Source organism: Tenebrio molitor, chromosome 4 (assembly GCF_963966145.1).
Source record: "Tenebrio molitor chromosome 4, icTenMoli1.1, whole genome shotgun sequence".
NCBI classification, from domain to species: domain Eukaryota; kingdom Metazoa; phylum Arthropoda; class Insecta; order Coleoptera; family Tenebrionidae; genus Tenebrio; species Tenebrio molitor.
The window spans coordinates 15,961,623-15,986,262 of NC_091049.1; the positions used below are offsets into that span (position 1 = coordinate 15,961,623).

The 24,640-nt window shown below is 35.4% G+C and overlaps 2 long non-coding RNA genes across 2 annotated transcripts in view; one reads left to right on the forward strand and one right to left on the reverse strand.

The window, feature by feature from the left end:
* Positions 1-9,526, forward strand: part of LOC138128523 (uncharacterized) — a 129,825-nt gene extending 120,299 nt beyond the window's left edge. Inside the window, exon 3 of the long non-coding RNA XR_011158744.1 lies at positions 7,626-9,526. This is a non-coding gene — a long non-coding RNA (uncharacterized lncRNA). The remainder of the gene's footprint in view (positions 1-7,625) is intronic.
* Positions 498-2,279, reverse strand: LOC138129154 (uncharacterized). The gene is made up of 3 exons (XR_011159121.1): positions 1,586-2,279; positions 1,401-1,533; positions 498-1,347 (listed from the first exon to the last, which is right to left on the reverse strand). It is a non-coding gene; the product is annotated as an uncharacterized lncRNA (long non-coding RNA).
* Positions 9,527-24,640: the final 15,114 nt, after the last annotated feature.

The window sequence follows — 24,640 nt, forward strand, 5'->3', positions numbered from 1 at the left end:
TAGGAGTACAAGTAAGGGCAACCACTTGTAACAATGAAGTGTAAATTATATAATTTGCTATAGGGTTTAAAAATTTTATATTCCTTTGCTGCGACCATGGGTAGATTGGGTGCATATAACTCGAATAAGTGACTCTAAAATTTGAGCTAAAATTTTTGAGTATCAGATTTAAAACATTTTGCACTTCTTTAACTCTTCTTTTTGTTGCCGAATTTGCTTGCAATGTTCACTCGCGTCAGTATCAGCCTAATACCGGGTTTTCGTAAATGATTTGTGTCACAAGAAGGCTGTGTCTCCATTTAAATACATGGAGTCACAGCATACCTGATGCATGAATCATTTATGAAAACCCTGTATAATATTCTATTTTTTTCTATAGCATTTGTATTTTATTTTTGAAGCCTTTTTTTAATCATTACTAATCGTGTCAGGTTTTAAAATCTCGATAGTATAAACCTTGTTAAGGTAATAAAAAAAATAAATTCCTTTATTCCATCCTAAACGATAAAATGGTATTTTATCTACTGTTTTCTTCATGGTAAAATGAAGTTTTATCGTCTAGAAAAATAAAATAATTACATTTTCACAAGTTTCTTTATTCTTTTTTAATCAAAATTACAAACGTCTGAATTGAAATAACCGGAAATAACATTGTTAATAAAAATTAAATGTGCACTTTTTAAACACTTTTCCACCACATTTGATAGTATTCTCGTTAGCGACATCTTTGCTTTTGATGAAGTTAACGACATCCTCACTTTTGATGAGGTTAGCGCCACTGCAACCAGGTAATTCGTTTGAAAATCCTTGACAATTCTTTGTGCTGCTTGTTCCCATCAAAATTCTGTTACAAATTTCCTTCTTATTTTCAACTGATTCATCAATGTAGCCTTCTACAACCGAATTCGATTTCCAGCCACCATGTCTCTTCATCATAAGCGTGTTAGCTCCAGTGTTCGCCAAAAGAGTAGCACTTGATCTCCTAAAGCAATGACCAGTGTAAGATTCAGGTAATGGCAGCTTTAAAAATTACGCTATCATTCGGGGCATCTTGTAAAATGTGTTAATTCCCACCACTTGCTTTGTACATTTTTCATTGCGATAACCCAAAAAGAAACTCTTGGTTGGTGTATTTGCAGGTCTTAAATCACTATATTTTTTGTATAAAGCCAACTTGCTAACTCCTATTTTCGTATTATCCACAATAGTAAACATACGCTTCTTATTCGTTTTTGTTTCGGGAACTTGTATTATCAGAATATTATCTCGATCTTCGATATCGTCAATTTTCATTTTGTGTAATTCATCCATTCTGCATCCTCCGCCGATTCCCATGACCAAGGCAACCTTTAGATAATTTACTTAATATTGAGTGAAACTACCATAATAAAAACACTTACTTTTATCAACAAGTAAATCTTATCAGGTGCATCCTCCAAAAATTTGTTAAAATGTTCCCTCTCTAACACATTTGATTTAATCGGTGTGTAGGTTGAGTATTCTCGCTTAAGGAAAGTCTTCAGACTCAAAAATCTAAAAAAATAAACGTTTTAATTATAATATTCAAAATAATCATTCTTCTTACTTTGATATGTCTACTTGTTCCTTGATCAGTAAGGTACTCTTCAACTTTGAATAACAACTCCACAATGTTGAAGCCTTATACTTTTTTACCTTTTCTGCAAAGTACGATAGCAGGACTTCTTCTGATACACCTTTTATGTTTCTGCTTTTCCTCCAGGCACAGAAAATATTGTATTCTTTTTCATACAACGATACAGATTTTCGCGGCAATAAATTTTCAATAACAGATCTGGCTTCTTTAATAATATCTTCAGGAACATACAATTCATCTTCATTAAGGAAAGATTGGGCCATTATTTCCTCAAAAATGAAACACTTTCACGACGCTTTCACGAAACTGCTTTTAACTTTGTTGATAAACAAATTATCTCGGTAACCGACTCCCATGCCAACAGCCCCCGCTTTGAGTTTCTAATGTTTAACATCCATTGTTGTTTTTCTGTTTTTGACGTTTTTTTTATTGTTGAATTTTTTTGACGTTTATAATTGTCATAATCAAAATAATTCAGTAATTCAATCGAAGTAATGGAGGATGGAATAAAATTTTGTATTGTACACGACGATAAAATTCACCATTATCTTCTCGAGCGTATTAGCCTCTCGGCTTACGCCTCGAGGCTTAAACCGCTCTCGAAGATAAAATAAAATTTTATCGTCTTGTATAATAAATAACTATTATCTAGCCTTGCTGTTAAAGTAGCACTTTATCTACCCATGGGGTTAAAATGCTACCTGACCTGACCTGACCTGACCTTTTGATTTGAATAGATAAGAGCACACTTTAACATCTACTATAGATTTTTTTTTTGTTATCTATACAGGTGGTCCCGATATAACCTGCCAGAAAAATTCTGGGTCATTAGAAGGATCTAACAAGTCCAAAAAACCCCTTTTCATTAGGTCGAAAATCATGGGGATAAATTAACCCCTATCCACACCCATTCCACGCTGCTGACCACAAAAATACTCAGGAATTAATTGTTGGTGTTTGTAAGGATGACAGTATCTAAGCAATATAGGTACCTGAATCGTTTATGACAAATCTCAAATTTGACAAACTAAATCAAATTAATGACATTTATTGAAAACGCTGTACACTGTGTGCGTTAATTCACCAGCTTATTTAGGTACAAAAGCTTAATTTGGAGACTGAGATGAATGAGTAATAAATAAAGTGGTGTTCCTCAATGTGTAAATAAACTTAGAGGCAGTGTGTGCAAAATTGTGGAAGAACTGTGTAATAAGAGTATCGTCTTAATTGTGATTAAATAGCCAAAATAATGTATTGAATAAATTTATTTATCCTTTACATATTCGTACTTTCAACTCTAACTGAGAATATCTACTAACTAATGAAAGGTAAACTAGACTAGAAAAATTATTTTATAATAAATGTTCTGTGTGCCTTCCGTTGGCATTTACGCACATTTGAGTACGCCGGTACCAATTTTCATAAACAGAATTCAGCATTTCTGGGTTTTTACGAATCTGGTTCGCGGCGTCTGTTACGCGTTTCTGGAGTTGGCCTTTTGTATTTATTTCAACTTTATATACCAAATCTTTCGTGTGGCCCCAAAAATTAAAATCCAGAGGGGTTAAATGGAGGATCGGGAATGCCATCGTATTGGAATCAGTCAGAACCAACCTCACATAAATGCAGATGTAGCTCCACAAAAGTACAACGGGACGGAAAGACTCCTTCAGGAAAACGCTCGCCGGATGGTCGCCTTGCCAGTCTTGAATTACCACGTGTTTCGCGATAGAGTAAATGCAAATCGGCGTATTCTTGTTTTGTGAATTTCATAACTTTTTGAAGGATTCGCAAATTGAAAATTAAACTTGACAAATGTCATACGTGTTACAGGTACCGTTGCTAAAGAAATTGCAGCCAAGTAACCAGATTTACCTTTTTAAAACCGATTAACTCATTAGCGTACAGCAAATTTTTATCAAATTTTGAATTATTTTTATGAAAACGAAAAGATTTTTATTAGAAACATTTTTTATGTATGAGTTCTACTCATCGTCACCTATTACTGGATTTCTTCTGGCAGGTTATATCGGGACCACCCTGTATATATAAAACTGAATGTCTGTTTGTAGATTTTGTATGCAAAACTACAGTTTTACTCCGATCTTGATGAAATTTTGTGCACTTGATCTTCAAAACAAGAAGAAAATTACTGTCTACTTTAATTTTACAAAAACCAACCCCTACTACCATTTTCAACCCTGTTCGAGTTGGAAATACCCTCACCTTCGCCGCTTCACCCCTATTCTTCTGAGTATATGGTCACCTTCGCCGCTTGACACCCACAAAAAGCAACCCCTATTATCATTTTTAAGCCTGTTAAGCAACTGCAAAATCGCGCTTGTGTTAGTGAAGCATCATCTTCGATCTTGTCTCCATTTGCTGCTGTTTGTCAGATTTGTTCAACACTTAACTTTCCGTTGAAAATAAACGACTGAAATCAATAAAAAATCGCGATCAAGATATTCCCGATGTCCGGAGAGCAAGTGAGGTCATCGTTATTCGCTGCAAAATCGCGCTTGTGTCGGGTGTTAAAATTCTGAAGCATCATCTTCGATCTCGTTTACATCTGCTAGTGACTTACGGATTTCGATTAATTCAAGGTGTGTCCCATAACATTAAACATTAATTATTGTACCAATTGTAAAAAAGTTGAAAAATAAAATTTAGATCTACGTTGCTATAGTTATTTAGTAATTCATAACGGCCGCTCCCGCTCATAACGGACACCCTTAACGGACTCCGGCCGTTATGAGGTTGTTTACATGGTGACAAACAGTCCGGATATCCACCTTTAACAACTAGATATTACAAAAAATTTAATTTCGTATCGAAAGTTACACCCAAATCTTTGAATTTGTAGACTCGTTCTAAACGATGTTGGTCAATTATATACGTACGTTCCTTGACAGAAGGAATCCGGGAATATGCATTTAGCAGAATTCAAAGAGAAGCGATTTCGAGAGGACCATTCAACAACAGTTAATAGTTATTTATGGTACAAGTGTGTTCTAAGGGAAATAAGTCACTAGAAAAAACGGGTAAGCCACGAGCACGCAATGCCAACGAATCAATTTAACTATTTCTGTTAACAAATTAATTGAATTGATGCTGCTCATAATTCGAAAATCAAATAATTTAATGAGAAGGCCAAGATTCATGTTGCCATAGAAAATTATTAATTTTGTTGTAAATAGTTACACGAAGGAAAAAATAGAAATGGAAGAAACTGTGTTTGTGCCTTTGGAAATTCAGGAAGAAGCCAAAATTGCCTGCTTAAACTTGTTGCCGATCAAATCAAAAGACGTCTACGAAAAGGAACTGCAGAATTTCAACGCATGGAAACAAGAAAGAGGAGTGTCTGGTATCAACGAGGAGGAAGTAATATTGGCATATTTCATTAGCCTCCAGAAAAAATGTGCCAGCTCGTCGATGTGGACTAGAGCTGGGCCGATACCGGAATTTCAGATACCGATACTTCAGATAAATGCATCTGAAATTTTATTTCACCTTGTTTTCACATCACAATGTAAATATCAAGTAAAAACCATTATCCTTGAACTAAATTGAGTGGGAAATGAAACAGAAAAATGGATTATGGATAAATAAATTAATATATTTAATTTTATTTTATTAGACAAATGAAGAATGAAGATTAAAACAAAAACACATTTCTAAATTATGGGTGTAGGAATATTAAAGGTACACAATAATGAAAAATAAAATAAAATATTTAAATTTAAATCAGCATAACGCAAAGGGTAATTCTCCTTCAATATTTTGCGAAAAATTTAAAATCCTTTGCATATTTTTCCAAGATCATCCAATTCTTTTTAAGGAAAATCAATTGTTTCACATGTTCTGCAGTCAAACTCGTCCTCTTACTCGTTACAATACAGCCGGTTTCCGAAAATATTTGTTCGGAAATTACGGAACCAGCTGGAATAGCTAGGTAATATGCTGCTAGTTTCTTTAAATGAGGGAACTTTATTTCCTTTTTCCAGAATTCCACTGGATCTGACTCCAATGGTTCTGTCCTCTTATGTAAATATACGGAGATTTCATTTTCAATATCGCGATCCATATTTTTATTTTTACTAGTTGTACCGGTTGAATGTTCGTCTGATTTGCTTTTAGAAAGAAGTAATTTTTTGGTAACAGAAAATAATGTAATTGTGCCCGCTTCCTCGGTTTTATCAAGAGTATCAAACTCTTGATACTGTTGTGGTGATCTTTTATGATCATCAGCATAACGCAAAGGGCAATTCTCCTTCAACAAATCTTTAAGCCCGTCTTTTGTTTCATCTGAAAATAGTTGCGCTTTGTAGCGTGGGTCTAACGCAGTGGCTAGAATATATGTTTCGTGGTTTTTTATTTCGCCAAACCTCTTAGAGATTTGGGATGAAATTTTCTTCGTTGCCGCTGTAACATCTGTTCAGTATCAGCATCATCTTCAGTCAAATACTCTTTCATTATGGTTTTTAGTAATTCTATTAAAGCCCATACATCAGACAGACATTTATAGTTCAGATTCTCGGAATCTTTCCGATTTAAATTCAGAAATTTTTGCATTTTTTTATTGTTTCATTATCAAGGTCATTGCATTTGAATTATTGTAATTTCATCCATTTTCAATCCATTTATCAGAATTTATTGTTCATTTAAAGAATCATTTTACACCCCGTGTTCAACATCATTTTAGTTCGGAAAAGTCATTAAATTTATATATCTTGTTTTTATGCTCGGAAACATACAATATGTATTAAGTTACAAGTTTATTTAAGACAGAATTGATTTATAAGTTACAAGGTCACTGTGAGGAAAAGCTTTTTCTTCCTACACTATGGTAAAGTTGAATTTTACCGAGACCATAGGGACGAGAAAGTAGGTGTTTCTACGGCTAGCCTTGCAAAAAAAAAAAACAGAAATGGCTAGGCAGTAAATTTTTTTTTTACTTTTTTCAATAGAAGGCGCTGCAATAATATTTACAAAAAAAAAGATTTTTACGATTTTAGGTAACTTTTTTGGTTCAAACAAAAGCCGTATTCTTTTTATAAAATAACCTGCTTAAATCTAAGATACGTAAATTTTTATTTTAAAATTACCAACAGATATAGATTTCTGCAGAAAGTTATATCTAATTGTGTGTAGGTGCCGCTGCGTTTCGGACTGTTTGTTTTGTTATTAAATCAAATGGTTATTGTTGACAGTTTGTTGACAGACAAAAATTATTGCAGTCATGTTGTGTAGGAAGAAAATTAATGTGTAAACCTTGGCGGCAAAGTGATTTTTCCAGGCTTCAAGAAGTGTCCAGGCTCGCTAAAGCTCGCTTGTAGGTACATTTCTTCTTTCAGCCTGGAAAAATGTCACTTTACCGCCTAGGTCTACAATATACTATTCTAGAAGACCAGAATAAGCGTTAAGTTTTAAGGTTTCAAATAAACTGGTTCGTTCTATTTCATTATTTCATTTTTACCCATTCAAAAAAATTAACATTAATCCCATGAACCAGTGCACAACGCCGAATTAAGCACTTATAGAATTAATCACTGTTACAAGAGCAAGAATAAACGACATTATTTGATTTCAAACGAAATTAAATCTTTCATTTGTCTTCCGACGCTAAAGACTAGAACGCTTGTCCCGGCAGCTGGACAAGGTAACAAAGCTCCTGAAATAGTTGCTTGGCGCCCACAAACGAACCCACCCCTTTGCCCCGAAAATGGGTCACTGACCCATTTTGGACCATAAACCTTCGTCACCGGGAGTGGCGGTGTCACCTGGGAGACCGCATTCTCAAACGGGACCACCCTCTGTCATCCGGTGCCAAAGGTTTCCCGGCGAAGCTAGCCCCTAAATACTCCGACCCGTACACCGTCATGAAAGTCCTTTCTCCAGTGGTGTACAACCTCCGATCCCCTTCCGGACAGAAGATCCTCAGAGCACACATCAAAGACCTGAAACCCTATCGAGTGGCCGAACCCCCGACTGATTGTGCCAACATTTACAGGATGCCGAACCCACGAGCCCACCAGCGCCAGCGGACTTGCAGAGTGCCAAGCAGCAGCTGCGTCGACGACAGGCCGGCCAGGCTGAGCTGGCCCAAGCAGCTCGACGGGCCGCCCAACAGCTGCAGCAGCGGTCCCGAAGGGCGCCGCAGACCCCCCAGGAGGGGAAGAGGAGACGCGGACCCTCAAGGATGTCCGGAACGCACCCGCTCCCCCACGGACGAGCCCGACACCAGTGGGCCCAACTGCCAGCGGGGAAACCCCCTCGTTCCCGCAGGCCCGACCAGCCGCCTCAATCTGCCAGATCGACGGCTCGGACAGGCGGGCCCTCCCTCGGCTGACAGGGGAATCACGGGGGCCTAGACCTCACCGTCCGCAGCCGACGGCGTGGTCCAACGCCGCCCCGTGTTCCCGACAGGAGCTACTCCCCCGACGACAGCACGCCACCGACCACGACACCGACCGGCCCGCCGGAAAAGCCGCCCACGGGCAGCCCGTCCGAACACACCCTGCAGCCGGCGGACCACCCCCCGAGAACGACCACCGCCCCAACAGCAACAAAGGTAGCAGGCATCACAGCGCTGCCGCATCAGGCGTGTCTCCCGCCCGCCGCTCCACCCACGCAAACGACCTATCCGCAGGGATAGGGAAGCACTTGCATCGAAGTCGATGAGTTCTGAATTGAACTTGATTTTAGAACGTGTCATAGACATAGTAAACTACATAAAAACTAGGCCGCTGAAAGCCAGACTGTTCAAAAAACTATGCACAGACATGGGAGCTGAACACACGGCCCTGCTATACTACTGTAATTCACGATGGCTTTCACGTGGAAATGTCTTATCCCGTGCATTCGAGTCACATCAAGAAATTCACACTTTACTGCAAGAGGAAAATCATGAAAACTCCAGATATTTAGCCGAACCAGACTTTTTACTGAAACTAGCATATTTGTGCGATATATTTGACAAACTGAATGTCTTGAATCTGTCTCTGGAAGGCAATAACATGCACATATTGAAACTATTGGAGAAAATTTCGGCGTTTAGGAAAAAACTGCAGTTGTGGGTAAGAGAAATTAATGAAGATGGCGGCAAAGATTGTTTCCCGAAATTGCATAAATACGCCCTCTCTAATGAGCTCGTTGTCTCACAAAACTTGCTGTCCCTTTTCACGGAACACCTTTCGAAGCTCACTGAGTGGTTTGCAAAATACTTTGCGGAACATAATGTCGAAAGATTTTCGTGGATCCAACTCTAAATTCAAAAGCCATGAGGATTCTCATTCCCCTTGCAACATCAATGCAATGCAAAGATCAATGTGGAGCAAGAAATGTGAGTGGCAGTGTCGAACCTTATTCCACGCTTTGAAAAAATGTGTGGAGATCACCAAGCTCACACGTCACATTGAATACTTGCCACAGAATTTCTTCTTATTTTTCTGTAATAATAATTCTTGTGTGTCAGTTCTAATATACTGGGTGCCCCAAAATTCGCGGAACAACGTAGTAGTACGTTGTTTAGTAGTCATTAAGAGATCAGGTAAAAATGTTTAAAAAAATTAATCTTATTTTTTGTAGAAGATATGGACCTATTCGTTACACTAAATGTGGCAACATTTAAAAACATTCTATGTATCCCAATAGTCTGCAAATATTAGGAATTTGGACTTTACAAATATTCGATTAATTATGCATTTTTATGTAATAAAAAAACAAAACGTAACAATGGTTCTCTCACAAATTCCATTCCTCATCCTTTTTTTATTTAACAAGGCAACATTTATTTCTGACAAATTTTGAAAAAATTAATGTTTAACGCGCAATTCAAGTATTTTAACCAGCTGTAAGTTCCTCATTAAAATTTTCACAAGAAAATAATGACGCTAGATTTCAAGGTGTTGACGCTACCGTTAAATATATTGAAACCATGTACAATTTCTTTCAGATTCATAATGTAAGCAATAAAATTTTCTATATTAAATCCTTAGACAGTGCTGTTGCGCCATATGTAGATATCCCTGATGAACGATTACATTGGTTAAACATTACATTTCCAAATTATATAGAACATATTCAAAATTCATCGTTATTAATTGGTTTTCAAGGTTCAACAAATGAAACAGCTCATGCGCTAATTTTCACTGCGAGAAGTACATATCTCTGCATCGAATTTCTTCTGCAGCAATCAGCCTTTTATTGTGTTTTAACAAGGTCCTTTAGTTCTGATGCTGTAGAAGGAATGTTTTCTCATGTCAGACTCAAAGGAGGATCAAACGATGCAGCAGACGGTAGAACAGTGGAATATGCGTTAAGACAAATATTACGTTGTGGTATTGTGAAATGCTCAGAATCATCCAATACGGCAGAAACCGTTAACTCTGTTAGTTCTGCAAAACTTTTATTCGTCTGTCTATGCACCAAGGCAGGTCATCTCGAATTAGTAACTGACCTCACATCTGAGGCATTCTTAAATGCATTACGAAGATTCATATCGCGTCGCGGATTTGTAAAGCAATTATTTTCGGATAACGCAACAAATTTTAAGGCATCCGAGAAGGAACTAAAAGAAATGTATAATGTTTTTAAGAATAAGGATTTTCACAACAAAATTACTTGCACATTAGCAAACAACAACATTTCATGGTCGTTCATTCCACCTAGATCGCCTAATTTTGGGGGTTTCTGGAAGGCCGGAATAAAATCCGTAAAATACCACATAAAGCGGGTCGTAGGAGAAACCATTTTAACGTACGAAGAGATGTATACGCTCTTAACCAGAATTGAAGCTTGCTTAAATTCCCGTCCGTTATTCCCTATCTCCAATGATCCCAATGATTTAAACGCGCTGACTCCAAGCCACCTACTGATTGGAGGAGTTTTGACTGCACCGTTGGAACACGATTTGACAGAAATCAAGGTGAATCGTCTGTCTCGTTGACAACTGATTGAGCAGCTTCGCCAACATTTTTGGAAACGCTGGCAGCGGGAATACGTGTCGCAGCTACAGCAACGAACCAAGTGGAAGTCAGCAACGAAGATCATTCAACCTGGGAACTTGGTGATCCTCGTGGAAGAAAATCTACCGCCCCTGTGTTGGAATCTTGGCCGAGTCAAAGAAACGTATCCAGGCAAGGAAGGATGGTGTAGTGCGAGTGATCGATGTTAAAACAAATAAATTCACATACAAAAGAGCAGTGTCCAAAGTGTGTGTGCTTCCACTAAGTGACAAAAAAAAAGACAAAAGTGTGTTGTGTCAAATTGTAAATACGGGGTGATCAAATAGGACTGTTTAAGTTGGTAACACTGAATTGTATTTTAAATCGTATAACAGGAGTAACTTTCGGTTTTTGATGGCTTGTCGTTGTTAATGCTATACCTACATCAGATATTTGTCAAATAAACCAACAAAACATATCCGGTTGCAGTGTTATAAATAACCGAATTAAAAAATTTTCTTAATTGTAGTGCCAACTTAAACAGTCCTTCTTGATCACCCGGTAGTATCATCATTATTATTGCAGTTTGTCAATTTGTACATATTTATTTTATATTTTAAGGCCGGTTTATTCGCCTTCAAGTAACTTTATTTGAACGGTAATTACCATGGTTCTACCAATAGCAGATTCTAGACCATAGCAACTACTGGCCAGATAAATTTACTTGAAGGTGAATAAGTTTGTCAATTTTGTACATAAGTATATTTATTTTATAGCTATTGTTACAAGTAGAGTCAATTAATTGTACGTTTTTATGAAATTGTTTAACCATGTAAATAAGTCATTGAACCCTGGAAAAGTTCAAGGGGGGCGGCATGTTCGGGAAAATGGTGTGGCCGGATTGCGGCCGTGGTCATACTTACCCTTTACATGGAGGGCCGTTTTGCGGCGGAATTGAAATTGTACCTGTAAAGGTAGGGGCCGGATTGCGACCGGTCGGCGAAATTACTGGACATCATTAGGGAACGGATATTTAATCCTAAAATGTCTATTACCTACCATAAAAGTCCTGTTATAAATATCCAGTTTTTCAAAATTAAGGTTAGTCTTGACAGTAAACGACACAAGAGGAGAAGTGAAGATGGAAGTGATATTTAGTGAACGTGGTAAAGAGTTGATTCTTTTAGAGTCTTTTAAATACTTACTCTAAAAAAAGTGCCACAAAGCAAGGTGTGAAGTGGTGTTGCACAGTGAAGAGCTGCAATGCAAAAATATATGTAGACGAAAGTCGGAAAGTGTTATTAAAAAGTGATGGAGTGCATAACCATGAAGTTTGTAAAAATTTGAAGAGAAATATCATAACCAATTCTCTCAAGCGAAAAGCTACCGAAGACTTGTCAGAAAGACCTGTGAAATTAATTCATAAAGAAATAATTGCGACTCCTACACCCTCCGAAAAATTAAACAGCCTGGATATTTATTCAATTAAAATTATGCCAGAAGACAAGTTGTACCCCAGTTACCAAAAAGTATGCACGACACCCATGAAGCTATTAATGCAATTGCCGTCAAGAAGAGTTTGTGTTAGTCAATGATGCAACAGAAAACTTGTTAATATTTTCGACAACGACAAATTTGAAGTGTTTATGTGATGTCGATACAATTTACGTTGACGGCACGTTTAAATATTGTGCCCAATATTTTTGCCAGTTATTTACACTTCATGGTATAGTAAACGGCCATTACATTCCTTTGGTGTTTTGTTTGCTAAAAAACAAAGAATATACCACATATTTAAATGCATTTAAGGCTATAGCCCAGAAATGTGCCGAAATTGTATCTAAAACTGAAAGCGAAAGGTTAAAATTTGAACCGAGAGTAATATTTGCAGATTTTGAGGAAAGTATTCAAAAGGCAGTATGTATTATGTGGCCAAATTCCACATTGAAAGGATGTCGTTTCCACTTGGCACAATCCTGGTTTAGGAAGATCCAAAAACTAGGTCTTTCTAATGATTATAAAGATAAAACTTCAAACAATGGCAAGATCAATAATAAAACATTGTAAAAATATCTATTTTTATGATAAATTTGTTTTTAGGTTCTTGGTTACGATGGATATTTGGTTGCCGTTTCTGGACCCTGAACATGTTGGTGAGAGTTTTTGCGAAGATTTTATGGCAATATCACCCACAAGTAACCCAGCATATCAAGAATTCGCCAACTTTTCAAGTTCTTTACACATATCTCTTTGAAATGAATTATAATTTATCTTAAAAACAAGTGAACGAAACTGTTGAAAAAAATAATTAATTTAATTTTAATTAAAAAATACTTGCGGCCATATATTGATAGGCAACTCGGCAGAAACGTATTTCTCTACTCATAATTATCTATAAAAATTGTATTTTGATTAAAAAACAGATGAACGTAGAAATCATGCAGTGGGATCTCGTACTATGACAGATATGTCTATTGTCAATCTGTGGTTGCCAAGATCTTGCAAAAAAATATTTATTTTTCATATTGCTGTATAGTCCTTCATTATCATGCTTGGTTAACCAAGGTTTAAAAAATATTGCCCCGCCTGAGGCGTAGAATATGCAGGGATAGAGTTACTTTATTCCTTTTGTTTTAAAAAACTAAAAATGAGTTTCCTGGATTTCTTAGGGCTTCCAGATGCCACAGTTTGTTTTTTGTACTAGCAATTTTCAAACACCCAGTGTACAATAACCACCAAGTTTTCTTTTGCAGGATAATTGTTCCGTCCATACCGCACACATAATAAGAGAATGGATGGCCAACAAAATATTAACGTTTTGCCTTGGCCTGCAAAAAGTCCAGATCTAAATCCGATCGAAAACGTATGGAGTTACTTAGTAAAGAAAATATACAAAATGCCTTTTAGGCCAGCAAATGTTGATCAACTCTGGCAAACTATCGAAAGTGCTTGGGAAGAGCTCGTAGACACCTACGATATGAGGTCACTAATTATGTCTATGCCAAGGAGGCTAGAACGAGTTCTGGTTACCAACGGCTCTGCAACAAAATATTAGCTTTATTGAAAAATGTGCTCTACATAATAATAGTTATTTAATAAACTAGTTTGTTAATGAAGGCGATTAATAATCGAAACTGTTTAAAACACGAACGAGTGTAGCGAGTGAGTGCCTTTAATAGTTGAGATTATTAATCGCCCATTAACAAACGAGTTGATTACATTTTTTCGTTGACCGCAAACTTTTTTTTTGTGACAACATTTCAAATTAAAGCCAAACCAAAACCAATTTCATCTTTTTCGATAAATATGAGACCTTATAAAATACCTTCATCCTTTTTTGTCCTCAGGGTAGGCCATTTTTAAATTTTTCAACACTTTCTATTCACTTTTCCACAAAGTCAGTGTCAGAAGACATCAACTCCACTCACGTTCAATTTCACGTAACAATCACAGTTGCTAAGAAAACCTAATTACCTTTGAAAAATATGACATGCGAATTATAACCAAAAAGGTCGGCTTTTGAAAAAGTGAATTCCTAATCGTGCAGTTATGGAGCTATAAAATATAGAAAACCCTGCTGCACTACCTGCTGCAGTGTTGGTAAGTGCAAACAATGCATGTTCGAGGTTGTTTATACATAAAAATATAATCAAAACGTCAAAATCGCAAAAATCGTTGATTAATGAAAAATAGTGTATTAATGAGGTCCATTAATACACTATATTTTAGACAAAATAATTCATTAATATTGAAATTAACAAGCGGTCAACGGAAAAATAAATTAACTTTAATTTTTAGTATTAGTCTTTAAATACATATTAAAATTATAACAATTGTAATAGAAAGTTATAGGTAATAGAAATCTTTTCTTATTCTCCCATACATATAGTACGTAACTGAACCAAGTTTTATTTAATCTAGAACAAAACAGAAGACGTTTCTATGGCACCAGAAATTCGTTCACATTTGGATGGGGCCAATAGTACCATATAAAACATCATGAAAAAAGTACTTATCATTTTAAGAAATTCAAAGCTAAAAAATTTTCATTAACTCGAAAACTTGATACTATAAGGAAAAATGGACAAAGATCTGAGAGTGCAGAACTCAAATTAACTGCGCGTTCCCCTGGAATAACAACGGTGTAACTACATTTTTCACATAAATTGAGATATGGGTATCACAAAGTTCTATCTGCAATTTTCTGTAAAACTGCATAAATTATAGCGGCATCTAAAAATCTACGGCAGAATTAGGAAAATTATAGTGGGACCAGAGATATAGTGTTTTTATGGACTCTGGTCGATGATTTCTTTTACAATTTTGGGGTTACTTTTATTACCTTTTATTAACTTGAAGAGAGTTATAAATCTTCTATGACAGATGTTTTTGAGCCGTCTGAAAATGGACCATCGGAGACAAAGGTAGGTAGAGCCCAGTCGCGCGACGAGTTGCAGAAGTTTATTGCCCTGCCATAACTGACCCGCTCAAGTTAATGTACTCCATCCCTCATAAAAACACTATATTTTTGGTTCCACTTTACAGAGTTCTATCTTCGTGCGAATTCGGTATTTTATCCAAACAAGGGTGTATCTGCATTCAGTTAGAACCTTGTTAACGTAAAATTGAAGATACACCTGTGTTATTATTAAAAATTCAGTTATAACCTACGAAAATATTTCAGTTTGAATTAAAACGTCTAAAAAATTAAAATGTGTGCATTAAGTTTGTTCGAAAAGTAAAAATGAACAGGAATGCCAGAATATTAACACTGGCACTAGGTAAGTAATACAGCATATGAAATAATTATCGAGAAAATGTTTGCAACAGAATTTCAATTATAATTATTGTTTAAACTTTTTTTTTCAGCTGCTGCAGCTACAGATAATCCTGATAAGAAGCGTGATAATCAGGTCGATGTTCCAACAATTATAAGACACACACATGACGGCTGCGCCAATAATAACAATAACTTGCCTGTGCAAAACAATGTAGTTGTTATAGAAAATAATACACCATTTCAGTCTCTGAAAGAAATCATAGAAAATGCTGAAATAGTCATTGAATGTGCACCTGAAGATACAAAATCTGCCTCGACATCATCTTCTGAACCAGCAAGATGTGTAGACTTCCCCATTTTAGAAGACTTTGCAGGTATGGCAGGTAATACACAAGAAGTCAACCAAATTGAATCTACTCCTGAACACGACGTGTCATCACTTTCAGAACAGGAGGGGTCTGTAATTCTGTCTTCAGAAACAGAAAAAAGTGAAGATGATCTTGACATTGTAATTGAAACTGAAGTCGAAGTAAACCAGATCAATGATGAGGCAAATCAGGAAAAACAATACAAAAGAAAGAGAGTTACCAGACCCGAAAAGTGGAAAAGCAACGTTAGAAAAACGTTATGCCAGTCTGGTAAAGAATATATGAATGCAAGAGGAAAAAAAGTTGGTGCCAAAAAAATAATAAACAAAAAAGATTGCTCAAATGCATGTAAATTCAAATGTTCTCGAAAAATTGGAAATAATGGTAGAAGGGACTTATTTCAGTATTACTACTCGTTAAATCAAAATGAGAAATACGTATTTCTTAAAGAGACTACTGAAAAGTATGTGAAGAGCCGTAGGACCACAGAACAACCATCTCGGCGAACATACTCTTTAAAATATTTCTTTAAAGTTCAAGAACACAAAATTCAAGTTTGCAAGCAATTTTTCTTAGGAACACTTAATATTTCACAAAAACCAATATACACAGTTCATTCGCTTAACCAAAACCAGACAGCAAAGAAGGACTTAAGAGGCAAGACAGGTACCCGAACAATCTCAAATGAGCGAAAACAAGTTGTGATAGATCATATAAGCAAGTTTGAGGTAATAGAATCTCATTATTGCAGAGAAAATAGTAAGAGAAAATATCTAGAAGCAACATTAACAATTCCAAAAATGTACAACCTCTATCTCAAACACTGCGAAGAACATTGTGTAATTGATCCAGTGAAAATCTCAATGTACAGACGTATATTTTGTACAAATTTTAACTATAGTTTCCATAAGCCTAAAAAGGATGTTTGTGAACAATGCAGTAACTACTATTTAAAAAAGCGCGAAAAACGACTCAACGAAATTGAAGAAACAAACATGACAAAACATCTTGCTGAAAAGGAAGCTATGAGGAAAACCAAAAACGACGATAAGAAAAATGCTATACCTGTTTTGAGTTTTGATCTAGAAAACGTAATAACATGTCCACGGTCTTTTATTGGAAATCACTTCTACTTACCCAAGTTGACCATATACAATTTAACAGGTCATTTATCTACCACCAATAAGGGATATTGTGCAATATGGACAGAAACTCTTCAAGGAAGAAGTGGAAATTGTCTTGCAAGCGCTTTTAGGAAAATCGTTGAAAGAGTTTTAGAGGATAATAATGTGGAAGAACTCATTACTTGGAGTGATAGTTGTGTGCCTCAAAATCGTAACTCTCATATAGCATTTTGTGTATTGGATATAATGAGAAATTATCCGGCTCTACAAAGCGTGACAATGAAGTACTCGATTCCAGGACATGGCGCCGTCCAGGAAGTGGACAACATCCACAGTCAAATTGAACGGCATATGTCAAACATAGAATTTTTTTCACCATTGAGTTTCGTAAAGGAGCTTAAAAAGGTAAACAAGAAACATCCATTCCTCATAATGCAAATGAGAGACCAAGACTTTAAAAACTACGAAGAATGTTCTAAACAACTGAAATATGACATGTGCCATTTACAAAAGTTAGCACTTTAAAATTTACTAATAACGACATAACGGAAGTCGCGTTCAAAAAAAGTCACCTCGATGAAAAGTTTCTCAAAGTGTCCATAAGTACTCCAGTTCCTGTATTAACACGTCGTCGAAGCAAAAAAGTAATAGAACCGAAGACGCCTCCAATTGCCAATTTAATCCCACAACCGCTTCCAAAAAAAAAAAGAAATTTCCAAAGAAAAAATCGAATCTATAAAGAAAATGTTGCCAAGCATGCCTCAGTTGGATCAAGATTTCTTTAAAACATTTCTTAATTTATAATTCTTAATAATGTGTTTTTTGTTTTTCTCGAGTTAAAAATATTTTCATTTTTTAAAATACAATGTTAAATAAAATAAATATTTATTTTGTTACACATTACAATAATATTTTTTTTTACTTAACACTTTGTTTTAATTTAGCAGCTCTATTATCCTTTGAGTTTTCGACTTAATTAAGTTGTAAGAGGCAGTTAGAACTGTGCATTATTCAAGATTTCCGAAAAGTTAACTTCACAAAGTTCCATCTACATTTACGCACTTCTAGTTTTAATGTAAACCAGCATTATATCCATCTAATTATCCTATGGGTATAAAGCTAATGATCCTATTTTCAAGTTCAAACAAATTCTACTTTACTAAGGTTTTCGTAATATTGATTATCGATTGTGTAAAATTGCAACAGTGATATCTCAAAATGGTTGAGTGCGTGCGTTCTTGGCTGAGCACAACCTTCCTTTTTTATTAATGGATCATTTACCACTTTTATGTGCTGCTGCTTTCGCAGATTCTCAAATTGCAAAAAAAATTTAAAATTAAAAGAAAGAAGTTGCAAAGTTGGAAGTTGTAAAGTTTATTAGAGAGAACCCATTTCCTTTGATTGTAGAATGAAATTACAGATATTGGTTTATAATAAGTGCCTTGCAGTTATTGGAAGATATTTTAAGGGCAACGAAGTTCATGATACTCCCTTAGATTTCATTGAGGTGGAAGCTGCTACTGCAGAAGGTTTATTTCAAAGTATAAAAAAAGTTTTGGATGAAAATAACATACCTGATAACAAATTAGTGGGAATTGGAGCTGATAATGCAAAAAAAATGTTGGGCCAAGTTAATAGTGTGCAAGTGCTTTTAAAAAGAAATATAAACCCAAGATAATCATATGCATGTAAGCAACTTCCAGAATACTTAAAGAGTTTTGTTCATTCTGTATGTAATTATTTTTCTAAAAGTACCTACAAAAAGATGTGAAAATTTCATTTTTTTCAAGATTTCCTCCAAGAAACTCCATCTAAAATATTGAGGATTTGCAAAACTCGATGGCTCTCACTTAGAATGGTTTGTAATCCAATTTTGGACAATTTGAATTCGCTAGATTTATTTTTTCAAAATGAGGTCTTTAATGAAATTACAAAATGTTATTTGTTATTTTTGAAATATGTATATTCTAATCATTGTAAATAAACTCAATATTGAGTTCCAGAGTGAGACCCCTAAAGTTACTTTGTTGCTCGAAAGAGTTACTTTTATTAAAAAAAACTGTTTTAGAGAAATATAAAAATAACGTAGAACTTATAAACGTTAACGATCCCTCAAATGTTTAGAATTGAATGTACAGTTGGATTTAAAAAAACGGGACACGTCAAAAAAAATTTACACAATTTTTTTGGTTTTTAATAGTGTGAAACCGTCTTACAAGAGATAGGTTAGAATTATGGTCATAATTCAATGACATTTTAAAAACTTATTTGATAGGTATTGTCAAGTACACAATTAATTGACAAATGGACAAAACCAAATTTACATAAGGAAAAGATTCATTTCCCGTTTTTTCCAACTGTAATAGTTATTTGGGTCACTATTCCAGAAAAGGATATTTTGTGAGTGGTATTGCGTAGCCAAGGTACCTAGCCGAGGCGGAGCAACACGAGCACTCGCAAAACATTTTTTGGACGTGTAATCCACAACATTTTTCATGCCGCCAAATTTAAATCATTTTTAAAAAGCAAAAAATAATTATAAACTAGTTCAACCTTTGATTTTATATTATTATATTAATATGAAATCAAAGTTTCAACCAAAGTATCTTCTATGTCAAACTTTGTTGACATTTAAGAATCAATGCTGCCAGGCCATTCTCTAATGAATTTTTAACCAAAGTCACTTTTGTAAGTACTAGGCCGGGAATTTAATGTTCCCGGCGGACTTTGAATCATGCAAAACCGTCCATAACGGCCGGCAGTATGAAATAGTTATTTGGATCACAAGTCCAGAAAATGATATTTTGCGAGTGTGAGTGATATTGCGTAGCCGAGGCGGTTTAGCCGAGACGAAGCAACACGAGCACTCGCAAAACCTTTTCTGGACGTGTAATCCACAAAATTTTTCATGCCGACAAATTTAAATCATTTTTAAAAAGTAAAAAATTTGTTTCACAAGTGGAATCGAACCCGCGACCCACGCGTCCCTGCGCCGAAACGGAGTCCGTTCAATGCTGCCTGCCCATTCTCTAGTCAAGGTCACTTTTATAAGTACTAGGCCGGGAATTTTACGTTCCCGGCGGATTTTGAATCATGCAAAACCGTCGATAACGGCCGGCGGCATGAAATGTACTTTGGTGGACACTTCGAACTGTTGCTTGGTAATAAAAGTTGTAGTTAGTTGTAGTTAGAGTTGCAGAAATTTTCAGAATTCTTGAGTCAGTCTAACATTGCAGCAGGTACTCCTTCGAGACCCGTTAGTCATAAAATTAGCATTTTACAAGAGCATTAAATCTTCCTACTGTGAACAAATTTGTTGGGAAATTTTAGATTTTCGTGTAGGTACTTTAGTGGTTGAAACTCTTGCAGACATTTTTTTAAGGAAATAACTGATAATATAAATTAATATAAATGTAAAGTTACGAATTCTAAAAACCGTGCGATCAAGAATTACTTAGATAAGGGGCGGCTATGACTTTGACAGTGTCATATATATATTTTTCATGTCTCTGCTATCTTTAACTAATAAACATGAAATAACTGTCACTATTAATCAAATTTTAACGCAAAAATAGTTGTTATTGTGCACGTGCAACATCCTTTTATGACCCAGTCCACAATGCGCGCGTGGATATAATGCGCCATTGGCGTAGCGTCTATTATTTGCTATTTAGTTCTGTTGGTGTTTTTTTGTATTGTTTGCGTTGTTGATATTTTATTAATTTTTGGATAGTTTTCTATTCCCTTCAGTCCATATTTGATTCAGTTAAGTAGTGTAGTTAATAATTTGAATAGGTTAGAGTGATTTATGGCGAGTTGTACCGCATTTTCGTTAATCATGTAATAACTAAAACGAGATTTAAACTTAATGGTGTATTAAAATTTGTTTCGCTGCACCGCATATTTTAAAGTCTGTTTAAGTAAACATGATTAATTAATTAATTTGAACAAAAATAATCGAATTGTAAACAAATCCCTTGACAACGGAAGAAGAATTCCGCTGGAGGCGCTACTATTTGACAGTTTCAAACTTGACAATTTTAAGAAAAAGTGGAAAAAGTCAGAATAAATCCTAAACAATTGTGAGAAATTCAAAAAGTAACGATTTCCTGTTAGCGCCATTTACCGGTCAGCCTGTACAGCACCGGGGATATTCGAAACCCAAGACGAAGGTCAAGCCAATGCATGGGTTTGCAATATCGAAAACGGGAACCGGGGAAGCAGTGCGAATTCAGATGCTTGAGACGTTAGAGAGAGAGAGAGATGTGCTAATTAATAATTGTTTATTGTGCACCTCATGTGTCGATTAAAAATTGTTGTAATCGTCCGATAATTAAAAATTGTTATCCTGAGAAGGGTATTGCTTTTATTCCATTTTGTAAAATGATGAAAAACGAGGCAAAAAAGAAGAAAAAACGCTGTCCGAATTATTCTCCGGAGGAAAAAACACTTTTTTTGAGTATTGTACATAAGAACATAAGTACAAGAGTATCATAGCGAATCAAAAAACAGACGTGGTTAGTTCGGAGGAAAAAAGTAAGTGTTGGTAGAAAATTGCCAAGGATTTTAACAGTCAAAACCCGGGGAGCGTATTTCGCGATGCAGCTTCGCTACACAGATTTTTTTTTAAACTGTGTCCAACAAAAGAAAAACGGCTGTGAAGAAAAAAAGGAAACACACAAGACTGGTGGAGGATCCAAAAAGAAGAATAAAAGGAATTCAAGTAGTGAACAAAAAAACTGCATAAGGACTTGCAACTGAGTTTGATTGTGATGCTACATTGGAACCAGCGGAGTTAGAAGTAAAATGTGCTTTTGTTGCGAAATATCTTACAACAACTTACGTCGTATCAGCAGGAAAGTCTATTTCCTCTTCAATTAAAATCAAAAAATGTAAAACGCTTGCTTTTGTGAGATTGAAGCGCGAATAAAATCTAAATTTATCGAGTTCATGAAAACGGTCAGACCTTGTGAACTGAAACCGTGGAAAACCAAAATCAATGATCTCCAAGAAATCATCAAAATCTTCCATGTTGATTTTAAATTTGAAGTCACATTGACATTAATGACATTACATAAACTCTATTTAAGGGTTAATTCGCCGATTTTGGCTACTTTACTAAACAAAGATTAAAGGTTATTTAAAGTGCGGTGCAAACAAACTTGTAAAATTAAATAATACTTAACGTTAATCACTGGATTAAAAGTGCGGTGCAACCGGCCATTAGGTAACTTTTAGGTAATTTTAATTTTATTTAGCGTAGGTTAAATTTCAGTTTTAGAAGTTTAGCAGTTTTAGATTTGTTAGTGATTGAAAGAGGCTAATTATTAATTGTGCCATAGTCAGCTGCAAAATGTGTAAAGTCACCAAAGACTCAAAAAAATGCATTGAAAATATTACTTTCCACAAGTAAGTTATTACAAAATAAGGTGTTGCAATAATTATGATTGATAAATGAATTTTCGTAGGTTCCCCAACAATGCTGCAATTCGAAAATTGTGGGTGGAATTTTTAACAAAGCAAACTGGGTTCATCATAAATCTAACCAAGCATTCTGTTTTGTGCTCGTTACATTTTACTGATGATTGTTTTAATAAATTTCGATTGCTAAAGTGATATTAAGAAAAGACGCTGTTCCGACTGTCTCATGGTAGGAATACCAACTTTCTACCGGTATTAGTTCTAAATGTAACTTTTAATTACGGATTCAATCATTAGAAACTACAAGTTCGGACTTTCAGCAAGCTATCGCTTCAAGTTTAATCAGTTGTGAGGTATCCAATGACTTCCACAAAGTTTCATGTGCTTCAATAACGTCAAAATTGGGAACCTTAACGGAGCAAGTCACAGAAATCTTACGTACGGGAATTCACATCCTTTCTAAAGTAAGAAAAATATTACAAAAGAAGGTGAAGTGTTTGAAACATAAATGTCTCCGGCAGAAAAAGATAATTAAGAAATTAACCAAAAAAAACAGGGAAAGTCAGCAACCCAAGTGTCTGTGATAATCAAAACAATATTGGAATTGATGGGAAGTTCTGGGCAAAATTCAAGATTTACTTGAAAGAGTATGCCTGAAGAAAAATGGGATACCACTACCTCGTAAATCTGTTGAAAATTTAAGAAAATTTTCTGTGACACTTCAATATTATTCTTCTCGAGGTTATAATTATGTGAGGAAGCATTTTGATAATTGCTTACCTCACGTTCGAACTTTGGCATCTTGGTATAGTTCTATAGTTGGGTCTCCTGGTAGAGGCACTACATATGCTAAAATTGAGATCAGAGTTGCTAAGACAAACATCTGACAAAACGATAGTGTGTTCCTTAATTTTCGATGAAATGGTTATAAGAAAATATACTGAATGCGATGGACGACAATATCATGGGTTTGGTGATATGGGTGCAACAATAGATTTTGCGAGTAACATCGAAGCCAAGGAAGTTTTAGTTTTTATGTTGGTGGCTATTAATGACACTTGGAAAGTTCCTGCCGGCTATTTTATGATCAACAGTTTAAATAGTGAGCAGAAAGCCTCCTTGGTAACACAATGCCTTGCACTAATTAAAGAATGTAATGTTGTGGTAACAAATGTTACTTTTGACGGTTGTCCTGCCAATTTTAGTATGGCGAGTGCACTAGGTTGCAATCTTTCCACCCATAATTTGGATCCGTATTTTGGAGCTGAGAAAACAAATATTTTGCCGGATCTTTCCCATATGTGAAGCTGATAAGGAATACTTTTGGAGAGAAGCGAAAGTTAATTGATGCTGAAAATGGAATTATAGATTTTCATTACGTAGAACAGTTTAATGAATTGCAGGAAAGTGAAGGGCTTCACTTAGCTAACAATCTCAGGCGACGGCATATTCAGTTTTTTAAACAAAAAATGAAAGTTAAATTGGCCACCCAACTTTTAAGTCGTTCCGTAGCTGAAGCATTGTTATTCTGCAGAGATTGGTTGCAGATCAGAAATTTTGAAAATTGTGGGCGTTCTGCTAAATTTATATTGATGGTGAATGACGCTTTTGATATTTGGAATTCCAAAAATTTGAGAGATTTCGGTTTGAAGTAAGCACTTTGTCACAGAAATTTGAAGAATATGTGAAAAAACTTAAATTCACATCTAATTCTTTGGTAATCGAATCCAACAGGGAAACAGGTTTTCTATGTTTGGGTAGACAAAGTGCTACTTTAACAGTAAGGGTAGATAAAGTTTTTTTTTTGCTAACCTAGCAACCCTCATACTAACGAGATTTTAAAACCTGACACGATTAGAAATGATTTAAAAAAAAATATATTTTTTTGTTCGACTTGAGAATTTTCTCCTGTCTGAACGGATTTTAATAAATGTCACAACTTGTCAAAACGAAACGTCAAGCTAATTTTAAAGATTTTAAGCCTTCCAGGGGCTTGTCGAACAAAAAAATGTTGTATTCAACTCGTTCGTGTGTAAATTGGGCTTTTTTGGCACTCGTGGGCCTTTAAGATGCTCGTTTGACTCGAGTTTTAAACTGGCCAAAAAAGGCCAATTTACACAGGAACTCGTTAAATAAACTACTATTATTTAATCAGTTTTACACAAGTCGATTGTTTTTAAATGTATCGAGGTGCTTTTAACTAGTAACAATGGTGAGCTTTGTAGAAAGTGACACTTTTTGTCGTTTTGCAGCAAAAGATTTTTTGCGTTTTTTTTTTTGCGTTTATGACAGTTTTCACGTTTATTTTGATGAAATTCACATTATTACTGTAGACATTTTGTTTAAATCGTGCGGAAATGAGATTCAAAAACATTGCAAAAGTGGTG